Source organism: Montipora capricornis, chromosome 3, assembly GCF_036669925.1.
Source record: "Montipora capricornis isolate CH-2021 chromosome 3, ASM3666992v2, whole genome shotgun sequence".
In the NCBI taxonomy this organism is placed as follows: domain Eukaryota; kingdom Metazoa; phylum Cnidaria; class Anthozoa; order Scleractinia; family Acroporidae; genus Montipora; species Montipora capricornis.
The window spans coordinates 68,790,968-68,800,967 of record NC_090885.1 but is presented as its reverse complement, the minus strand read 5'-3'; positions in this window follow the sequence as shown (position 1 = coordinate 68,800,967).

The following is a 10,000-nucleotide window of genomic DNA, read 5'->3' as shown; positions in this document are numbered from 1 at the left end:
GTGTGAAAAGATTTGAAAAACTAAATATTTTAAGCAAGAGCCGATACAACGTAGATTTGATTTTAGTGGTGTACTATATTTCGGCTGGCCAAACCAGCCTTCTTGAGGTACAATGAGAGTTTTACATTGAATTGCTTCTATGTACATATATATATAGTAAGTGGATGTTGACGTAATACTGGAAAACATGCGATAAAACATGGCAGTTAGACCACTAAAATCAAATCTACGTTGTATCGGTTTTTGCTTAAAACGAAAACGTCACTCCAAAATATAACTTGGCGGTATCGCAAGTATTTCGCGATTATTCCGTCTTGTTCGCATTGTACCAATACGGGCGAACAATCCTGAAACTGGATGGGCAAGAACGATTTTGAAGTAAAAATAGTAAATGAGTGGTTCATTGTTACATGCTCACGTTGTCGTCAAATCTAAAATTTTGTGATTTCACGTTTTTGTTTTGTGGAGTGCGGCAAAAAATGCTCGAAAATTCGTTCTGCACATGCAGCACGATTGTTCTTCCTTTTTTAACTAATGTTATTATTGCTTTATGGCGTTGTCGTTGCCGTAGCCGTCGTCTGTGCTTAAACTCCTATTGTAAGACCTTGAAGCATGAAATCAGAATAAATTATGTCAGAGTTTTAACTTCAGAGGAGAAACGCCGGGATAAGGGAGCACCAACACATAACAGGGATGGAGGCCTAAACCTTCCTCCTGTTTACAGCACATGAAAATGGTCAAGTGGTTTCAGATTACGTGACCGATAGTGTAATCAAGCACTTATTGCTCTAAGTCGACAATTGTTCGTTTGTTTTTGCGTTTGTTTCTTTGTTTTATCCAGAGATCCACATTGCACGGTAATGCACGACTGACGAACAGAGGAACAATGACTACTAATGCTTGTTTGCCTTGGCCAGATTGTTCAGCCCTGTCATTTTAAAATGCTCTCCGTTGTCATATCAACACGTCGAACCGCGTGAGCAGACAATCTCCTGGATGCTTGCTAGAAGTTTACCGAAAAAAGACAAACCATTTACCTGAACAAGACGAGCCATTTCCTGAATATCCTTGTTGACAAGTACAAATGAAGGATCCAGCTGTGTTTGTACAATTGGCCTGTGAATCGCAGTTGTGTGAATTCGTCACACATTCATTTACGTCTGTCAGAAAATGAAAACAAGGTCCAGATGACTGCGGTGCGACATTTGTGGTCAAAAGTGCTTACAATGATTCAAATTGAAACAAAATTTGCATTCATAATTACAAGTTACAATCGAATTTTTCTGTGAATAATAGGTTTTCTTCGTCTTACACGCAGAAGAAAGAGACCAATTGATATTAGTCCAAGCAATCTTGCTGAGGAGAAATCAATTAACCCTTTCCGCGACCTACTGAACCAAGATTAGAGTAGTAAGAGTAATAGACACGTCAACAGTTTCTCTAATCACTGCCTACGCTTTCTCGGGTCTATTATATTTGTAACAACTGTTAGTATAGAGGCTCAAAAAGTATGCACACAGATCAGATCAACAATAAAAAATTTTAAAAAATTTACAGTTGACACGTGAACAAACCTTTGCAGGGACGTCCGAAATATCCTTGTGGGCAACTACAAACGTCAGATCCGTTGTTGGTTTTACATGCATCGTTGAAATCTGTAAGTGGTGTAAGAGTTATCTTACCCTGGGTGCCAAAGGTTCTATTTTTCTTTCGCGAGGAGCGAGCGGTTAAAACGGAGGGGCGAAAAGTAAGAACCTCTGGTCACGGCGGTTAAGAATCTCACTTCCATGATTTGTGATTATGAACACGGTCGCTGATTGGTTTTCATAGTCAGTGCCAGTCCTTTCCGAGTAAAAACAATTTAACACTCAATTTCAATGGTTGAACGGCGATAGAGCACCCCAGTGGCCACAAAACCGGTTTTGAGCGCAAGGAGTGCAACGAAAACAAAACTGGCGGTGAAAGGCTGGGAATTCGAGCGAGCATTTAGAGGTTTGCACAGTACAATACACCGTAAATTCTGGATTTTCGGAGATTTTAGAATTGAAACCTGTTCAGGAGTTTCATCAAGAGTGAGGATGTTTTTGTTGTCCTGCCAACTTGATGCGGCAAATCTTTGCTATTTCAATTTGTGCCGAAAGTTTGTTCGTATTTGCATGATCGTGGATTCTCCAAAAGCTGCCACCGTAGTCGTTATTTGTCCCTTGAATGCCTTGATTGATTCGCATATCCTAGAGCTGAAACAAAATCCGAAAACCGTGAAAACTAGAAATATCGTGTTTCGAGTAAAAAGCTAGTCACGCATGAGAAAACTAAACCGCAAACACCAACGGTAATAGGCCATTTCCGAGTTAATGTCTGCCTCCTCTTCAAAGCGCGTCTAAGTGCGAAGTTTTTTGTGATGGTAATTAGTTCTACTTTACGTATGAATGAAACCTAATTTTCACAACAAAAACTTCGCACTTAGACTCGCCTCGAAGAGGAGGCAGACATGAACTCGGAAATGGCCTATTAGTTTGTGGTTTCATGTCGCTTTTGATTGGTTGCTGCACGATGGGAAATGTCAAAACCAAAACGCTCTAGATCTATTCCCAAAGGACTTGAATTGGGTACAACATTGACATCACTATTGAAAACCGGTTTGGCAACATATCTTATTTCGAAATTGCATGGAGGTGAGATTCTTAACCGCCGTGACCAGAGGTTCTTATTTTTCGCCTCTCCGTTTTAACCGCTCGCTCCTTGCGAAAGAAAAATAAAACCTCTGGCACCCAGGGTAGAGTTATCTAGATACGTTATCTCAACATTTACATGAGAAGGAAAGGCCGCCTATGAACGCCAGCGGTGATACTACTATTTTATATTTGTTCTCCATAACGTTATCATATTTAAGTGGTAAACTATAACTAAAGGTATATACATTCCCAAAGGAATAGTAAAGAAAATGTTACATTTAATTTCTCCCGAATTTCAATTATCCAATAGATATGGGGTGTGAAATCTAGCTAAGAAAGTTTGTTTCATTTTAAGCAACGTGGAAAAACGAATAAAGTGAAAAGGACGTAAAAAGGAGGTGAGAGAACAAGCCGACGATATTGATTAAGAGGAAAGGAGAAAAGGAAGAGAAGAAAGCAAGGCGACATACAGTTTATAAACACAGGCCTTACCGTGAACAGCACAATAACGCTCGTGACAAAGATTCGGAGTCTGTAAGCGATAAACGAAAAAACCACTGCAGTTTCGAATACGAACGTTGAAAACATTTGTACAGCAATCTGTATTACTGTGAAGACAGGCATCTCTGAAGGCTAACTGGTACAGTTCACTGGGGTGGTCACCATTAATCCATATTGGGTGTTCAGTGTTGCAACTGCCTTTTGGAATACAGTGGGAGGGGATCATCAAACCAGCTGCGCCTGTTAACCGATACCACTGATTGTTTGTTATCACAGAAACATCACAAACCAAGCTGCCTCCATTGTCATAACTCCAGTGCCTGTCAATCTCATTAAGTTCCGTATGTCCTTGTGGTAAGCATTCATATGGCGGAACAACTGCAAGAAAACATACAAATCTTGAAGAAACTAAGTTCAAAAAATAATTAACGTATATTAAATGAATACTACATTACTACTCCAGTACACAGTTCCCTCGGGTAATGCATTGCCAAAAGAATTCTCAGGTGCGGGATTTCTCAAGATTGTCTCATGCTTTGCTGGAGAAACTTCTACCGCAATATTGCAAAAGCACGCTCCAAAATGATTGAAAATCACAATACTTACCATTGTACGTGGTGCAGTACCTCAAATAACAACTCCACGTTCTTTTCAACTCGTAAACATAATAACCAGAGCAGTTAAGAACCTTAATAGTTCTTCTAAAAAAACAGCAGTCACTGAAATAATGAAAACATGCTCTCCTTTCAACTATTCCGTCGGCAACCGTTGGATGGCCCCCTTGTAACCAACCTACGGCATTGGCGTTGCAGTGTTTCGTAGGAGGACAGGTTTCCGGCAACGATGTGCCACCGTTCTCAATGAAGCGATACCAATTGGTTTGAAGCGTCAAGTCGCATTTCAGTTTCGTTTTAGGAGAACTCTCAAGCCTCGTAGGATCACTTATTGTAGCGTAACTACTGCATTGCGAGGGAATATCTGTCGGTGGAATTGAAAATAGAAAAAAAAATAATTAAGATGCTGTTCACGCCCCTGTTTAATGTCGAGATGAAATAAAATAAATGTTAGAACCTCCGTTTATTTGTTCTCCATATAGAGCCACCGTCCAGATAGCAGTTACCATAAACGAAAACATGATTTTCTGAAAAATAAACAAAATAAAAGGCTGATCTGAAGTTCTTTTTAGCTTCACACACACGCAATCAACATACCTCTAGCCGGATGTGCTACGTACTGAATCTTATGAAGTGTACAGTGTAATCAGAAACGCGATATTCTGTTGAGTATACAATAATTGCAAGTATTCTGTTCGTATTTTATTCATGTGAATCATCAGACGATAAAATATTAAACCTTTTTTGTACCTTGAATTCTTCTTTACTTTGTTGAACCGACTCAAGACAAACAAACATTTTGGATATAATCGATAGTGGCTTTGCTCATCGGACTTTCAAGCTTTATTTAGATTCCCTTATCAGTACGTTAATGACCAAGGAACAGACAACATTTGACCTGCCAACTCCAAGAATTGAGGTTTACTGTAGATACCACGCTTACAACTGAAATGGATAAATTTTAAGGGAGAGGCTCATGGTACACAAATCACAGGTTTAAATGTTGCAAAGTACACTGAAATAAAAACTTACAGTGTTACTTAAACTGCTTGTCTTTCGGTCACAGCCAGTCTAGTTATTAAAGCCATGCAAAAAAACCATTGGCCCGTGAGTTTTGTTTTTGCCATAGGCCACATTGCGTTAAACGTGGCTGTTTTCCAAGTCAATACATATCACAAAAATGCCAGATATTTGAATTTGGCTTTAACATGATCCAAGATTACACTAGAGAAATGCAGTCGATTTACCTAAAATTAAGGAGAAAATTAAGGAGGATTTGACACCTGACAGAAATTGAAACTGAACAAAAGACACCGTGAGCTACGCAAAAGCATCTTTTAAATGGATTCACAATGACTCACCTGAAAAAGCGAAGTCGAGTTTGTTTCCTTTTGATTGTATTTTTCTAGGCCAAGGAAATAGTCATCAAAGCTCAAATTTTGTTATAGCACGGGGCCATTCCAGTTCTACAGTTCCCGTTGCTTTCTTTGGATCAATTCTCTCCCATAATAATTTGGTTACACGCACCATATAATGAAATGAAATCATCAAGATAAATTTATTAATATTTCATCACATTTCCTTGGAAACGTTTACGTTAGAATTAAGAGATCAGCCATAAGATGACACATCAGAACTAGCCGGTATATCTTTCAATTAAAACACCTACAGTTGTATATATTTAGGTTATTATGTTGCATCATTTAACTTTTTCCCGTTCTTTCACGCTTGTCTTTAGTTCAAGAAGTTAAGGACCGAAGAATTCATGCAAAAAGGAGTCAGGCTTACCAAAGCAACTTAATTATAAATAAAGACAATTATTTTTAAACTGAGTCATCTCGATGGAAATAGCTAGACAACGGTTTCCCATTGTTACGTCAACTTTGGTTCGGGAGTTAACTTTATTAGACCCATGCATAAATTTCTCAAGGTTTGCTTGTCTGCCAAAAAAATTAACCTCTACTCTCTTTAAATTTGTGCTTATGGGGTGGAGTGTTGGTGGGCCAACGTGAGAGCAAAGGCCTAAAATGATTCGAGCTTTTCTATTATTTATTTATTTTCCTCTCTCTCTGAATAAAGGTATTTCATAATTGAGGTGATTCAATGTGTCATTTGGGAAACCAACTGTGACTTTGTTGGGATATTTTGGTATTCGAAGTCTCGAGAGTCTTTTTTATTGTCGTTTTAAACCATTATGTTGATGGTTTGTTTGGAGTCCAGTTCTGCTAGAGTCACTTGCCGCGGTTATGTGCCAATGGAAATTCGTCTTTGTCCTCATAATTCCCAAAAATAATGGTCATGGATACGATTTATAGACTTTTTGGATACAGGTTAGTGCCAGACAGCAGGGAGTACAGGCCATTCGGATTGAAGGTAAACAATTTGAGTTGGCCTGTCTAGTGACAATTAGTCCAAGTGAAGATGGCTTTAAATTATCTTGAAAAATGTCAATCGGAAAACTGTTCTCGTGCACTGCTAATTCTCTCATTCTTTTTTTGTGCTTAATAACGTAGGCTTGACTAAATATAGCGAAATCTAACTTTAAATTCAGTAGATGTGGAGCCAACATACTCTAAATTAAATTACATTGGTTTCAAGTAGCCGAACAAATGACATTTTTTGGGAAGCAGTTGAAGTTTTGCTTAATAGTATACCGTAGCCCGGAGTGTCTGCAGCAAGATGTGCGGTCATTTCTAATGTTGAGTGTGGTCATTTCAGGATTGCATATTATGAAATAGTTTTCCTATAAACACAAACCACATTCTTTCTAATGTTGGAATATGATCTCGGTTTCTTCACTTTTCGCTGGAAAGCTAATATTCTGTCTCTTAATGTCCATATGTATTTGCTTAGTTCTGTCACCTTTATGTTTCTTTCATACACGTGCAACTTGAACGTGGTGTTAACGATGTCTGTCTTACTTGTGGATGGTGTCGTCACCTCCGATAAGTAAGTGGCCTTCCAGCTTCATGATTATGACGATCATACAACAACCGAACAAAATCCACCAACTTTTCCGCTATATTGATTTTGGGTTCACGTCTTGTTGTTTTTCTGGCTCCACTGCTATGATGCTAGGGTACCAGGCCTCCGATTCCGAGACTGTTTATGATTTTTTTTTTTTTTTTTTTGGGGGGGGGGGGGGGGTTTAATCCGAACGACCGACCCAATATGAGGAAACACATTCGACACTAAACGAAAAAAAAAAAAGGGGGTGGCCTAATATATGCTGGTGAAAAAAGGTTTTGACAAAAGGCTCCTGGTTTCCTCATTAGAAGAGTGAGAAGATTGTCTTTAAGAGGAAAAATTAAAACGAAAGTCTAAAACAGGAATCTTAAATTAGTTGATATACTTTTACTTTAACCTCCCTTTTATATGTAGGTAGTTATCTGCAGACCGAATGAGGTTTAAATAGCGAATCCACATTTTACACGGTGTCCCTAACAGAAAAAGACTGGAGAAAAGACTTGAGAGACCAAAGGTACATTCCCGTGATCAGTTACCTTTGCTTAGACGAAACGAACAACAGGACTACCTTATCATAATATTATTCTTCTTTACCTCGTCATGGGGAATAATGTCTTGATTTCTTCTTTGACATTTTAACTGAGTTTATGAATAATACGGTTAAACTGAGTATATTTCGTGATGTTCCGAAAGTCAATACCATGAATACAATACGGACTGTTTACCCTCCCTTTTCAGTCAACATTGTTAATAGAGTCGACTGGTTTGGAAGCTCGGCAAACATCAAAGGAGCAAACAAAGATACCAAGATTTAGGTTGGAAAGTCCACGACCGTGCACAATCTTTTGTTTTGCGCTCATACACTATGCATGAATTATGTAACCAACACGTGTCTATTGGCTTGTTCCTCAGTACGGAGTAAACAACTATTGTGTTTTGTGCACGGTCAAGGCCAAAAAAGAGAACAAAAACCTACAACAAAGAAATTTGTCGGGTTTCATAACCATTCCCCTCTATTAACTATGCTTTTAATGAAAAGGCAGTACCCTGTGGATCACGGATTTAACTAAAACAACGTTCCAAAAGAACCTTTGTGTGGCCATTCCGAACAGAATACGAGACAAGTATTTCCTAAATTTCTGGCGAGTGAACTTTACTATCATTTGTGAGTAAGGTATTTTCAAGTATCCCTTTCGATGGGAAAGAACACAAGGTTTAAATAGTTGAAGCTTTTAATTTACGGAATACTTTTGTTTAAGTAAGATAAAGCGCGCCGCAGGCGTGCTATGGCCACCAGAGAAGTAATTTAATATGCTTTCTCTCAAATCCTGAAACGAGAACTTTCCAGACGACAAATAACTTTCTCCGTTTTACAAGGCTCCCATATATTGTTTCACTACGTCAAGGTTTCTAAGGAATTATGGTTAAATATATAAAAGCAACCTACATAAAAGCAACCTACAGGTGCATGAGGCATTTTATAATTACTGCGGATTTCCTGGATCTGTACAAAAACGGTGTTGAAGTTCAATTGCAGATCATATTTTCTCGAGATTTTAGTATTCCGTTCACCAACACCAATAAAATCTACCCGCAACAGTATTTTATCGTTCCCGTATAAAGAAACGGTGCGCTAAGTCTTGGACTACAAAGCAAAAACTAAAGAACTTATTCCATTGTTTCATTATTTATATCACATCAAATAAGGTGAGTTAGATACAACCCGTTTTGCTGGTCATCCCACTTCTAATTATTTTGTGTGTTCTTACTTCTGTTTTTCGTATTTTAACATTCTTTGATGGTATTGATGAACTAGACATCGCTGCGTTTCCTATATGCTTCGTGCATATAGGGTCTCTTCGGTCTCCTTTTTCTTTCCAGTGTCAAATAGAAGAGTTTTTATGAAAGCCGCCATATCGACTGCCTCCTCGACCTTTTCCTCATCCTCTTTAACTTCGTGCAAACTTATATCCAAAATTGAGATTAAAATATTTACTAAGAGAACAGCAAGGGTTAGCATAAAGCTGGTTGTGAACAACGGACCTAAGATTTGGCTTACGTTTTTTACCTCTTCGACATGATCGGTATTACCTAGCACCAACTCAAATTCAGAAACAATCGAGCAAAGGAGTGATGAGATTGAATAGACCACGCTATCAAATGCTACGTAAGCAAAATGAGCATGCGCGGTAAGTATGATACCAAATACAGCTCAAAAAGAGAAAAGGTCACGTTTCGCAGTTACTATTGTCCATGCCGACATTTGAACTTGAGGGTTAAGGTGAATGAAACGGAGAACTTTAAAGTGGTACTATGATCAAAAAATCATTTCCTTTTTTTCTTCAGATTTTGAAAGCGCGTTCGCTTAACACCTAACTGGCAAAATTTTGAACTTTGAAATTAATCCAAAGGCTGTTTATTTTGAGTGTAAGTTTTGGATTTCACGGTCCGCCATTACTCACGTTCAAAACTGGCTGATTGGACCTCAGAAGGTTGGATCTAGAGAAAATGACGTCATTTACTCACTAGCTTAAAATTTCAGCGTGTAAACGCAATTATTATATATGCAAAACACGGGTTTAAAAGTCTGAAAGCCCGAAACTCCCGTGCTGCATATTAATTCAGCCGCGTACACACGCATTGCATTCTTAAACTAGTGAGTTTTTGACGTCATTTTCTCCTCGACCCAGCTCTCTCAAGATTTTAAAGTTAGTAATGGCAGACCAATAAATAAGAAAATTCCAGTTAAAATAAACAGGTGTCTTTTTAAAATCAGAACTTAAAACTTGGGTCAGTTAGTGTTCAGTTAACATAGTTTTGAAATCCAAAGAAAAGAAAGAATTGTTTTTTTGGTCGTAGTACCACTTTAAAAGTGGCTATGAACAATGCTGCCGACAAGGCAATGTTTTCCATTTCAGTCCATAGAATTGCAAACCAAAAACTCACTGTTATGAAGGGATTTTTGTGCAGTTCGTTGATGCAATCGTGCAAAAATTTGGACTTGATCACGTAAAAAACAATGGCTAGAGCTGAACTTAGGATTTGTCCAATATCGATCCGGTTCCAGACAGTTTTGAAGAACTTACAGCCCTGAGAATATAACCTTATCAAAATGAGTGTTATATGTTCTTATATTCACCGCTGAAAATTATACTAAAAACCAATACTGACAGCAGAAAAAGAACTTGGCAAGGAAAGACCATGATCAACAACCAGTGTTTCCAAATCACTACCGGAACTACG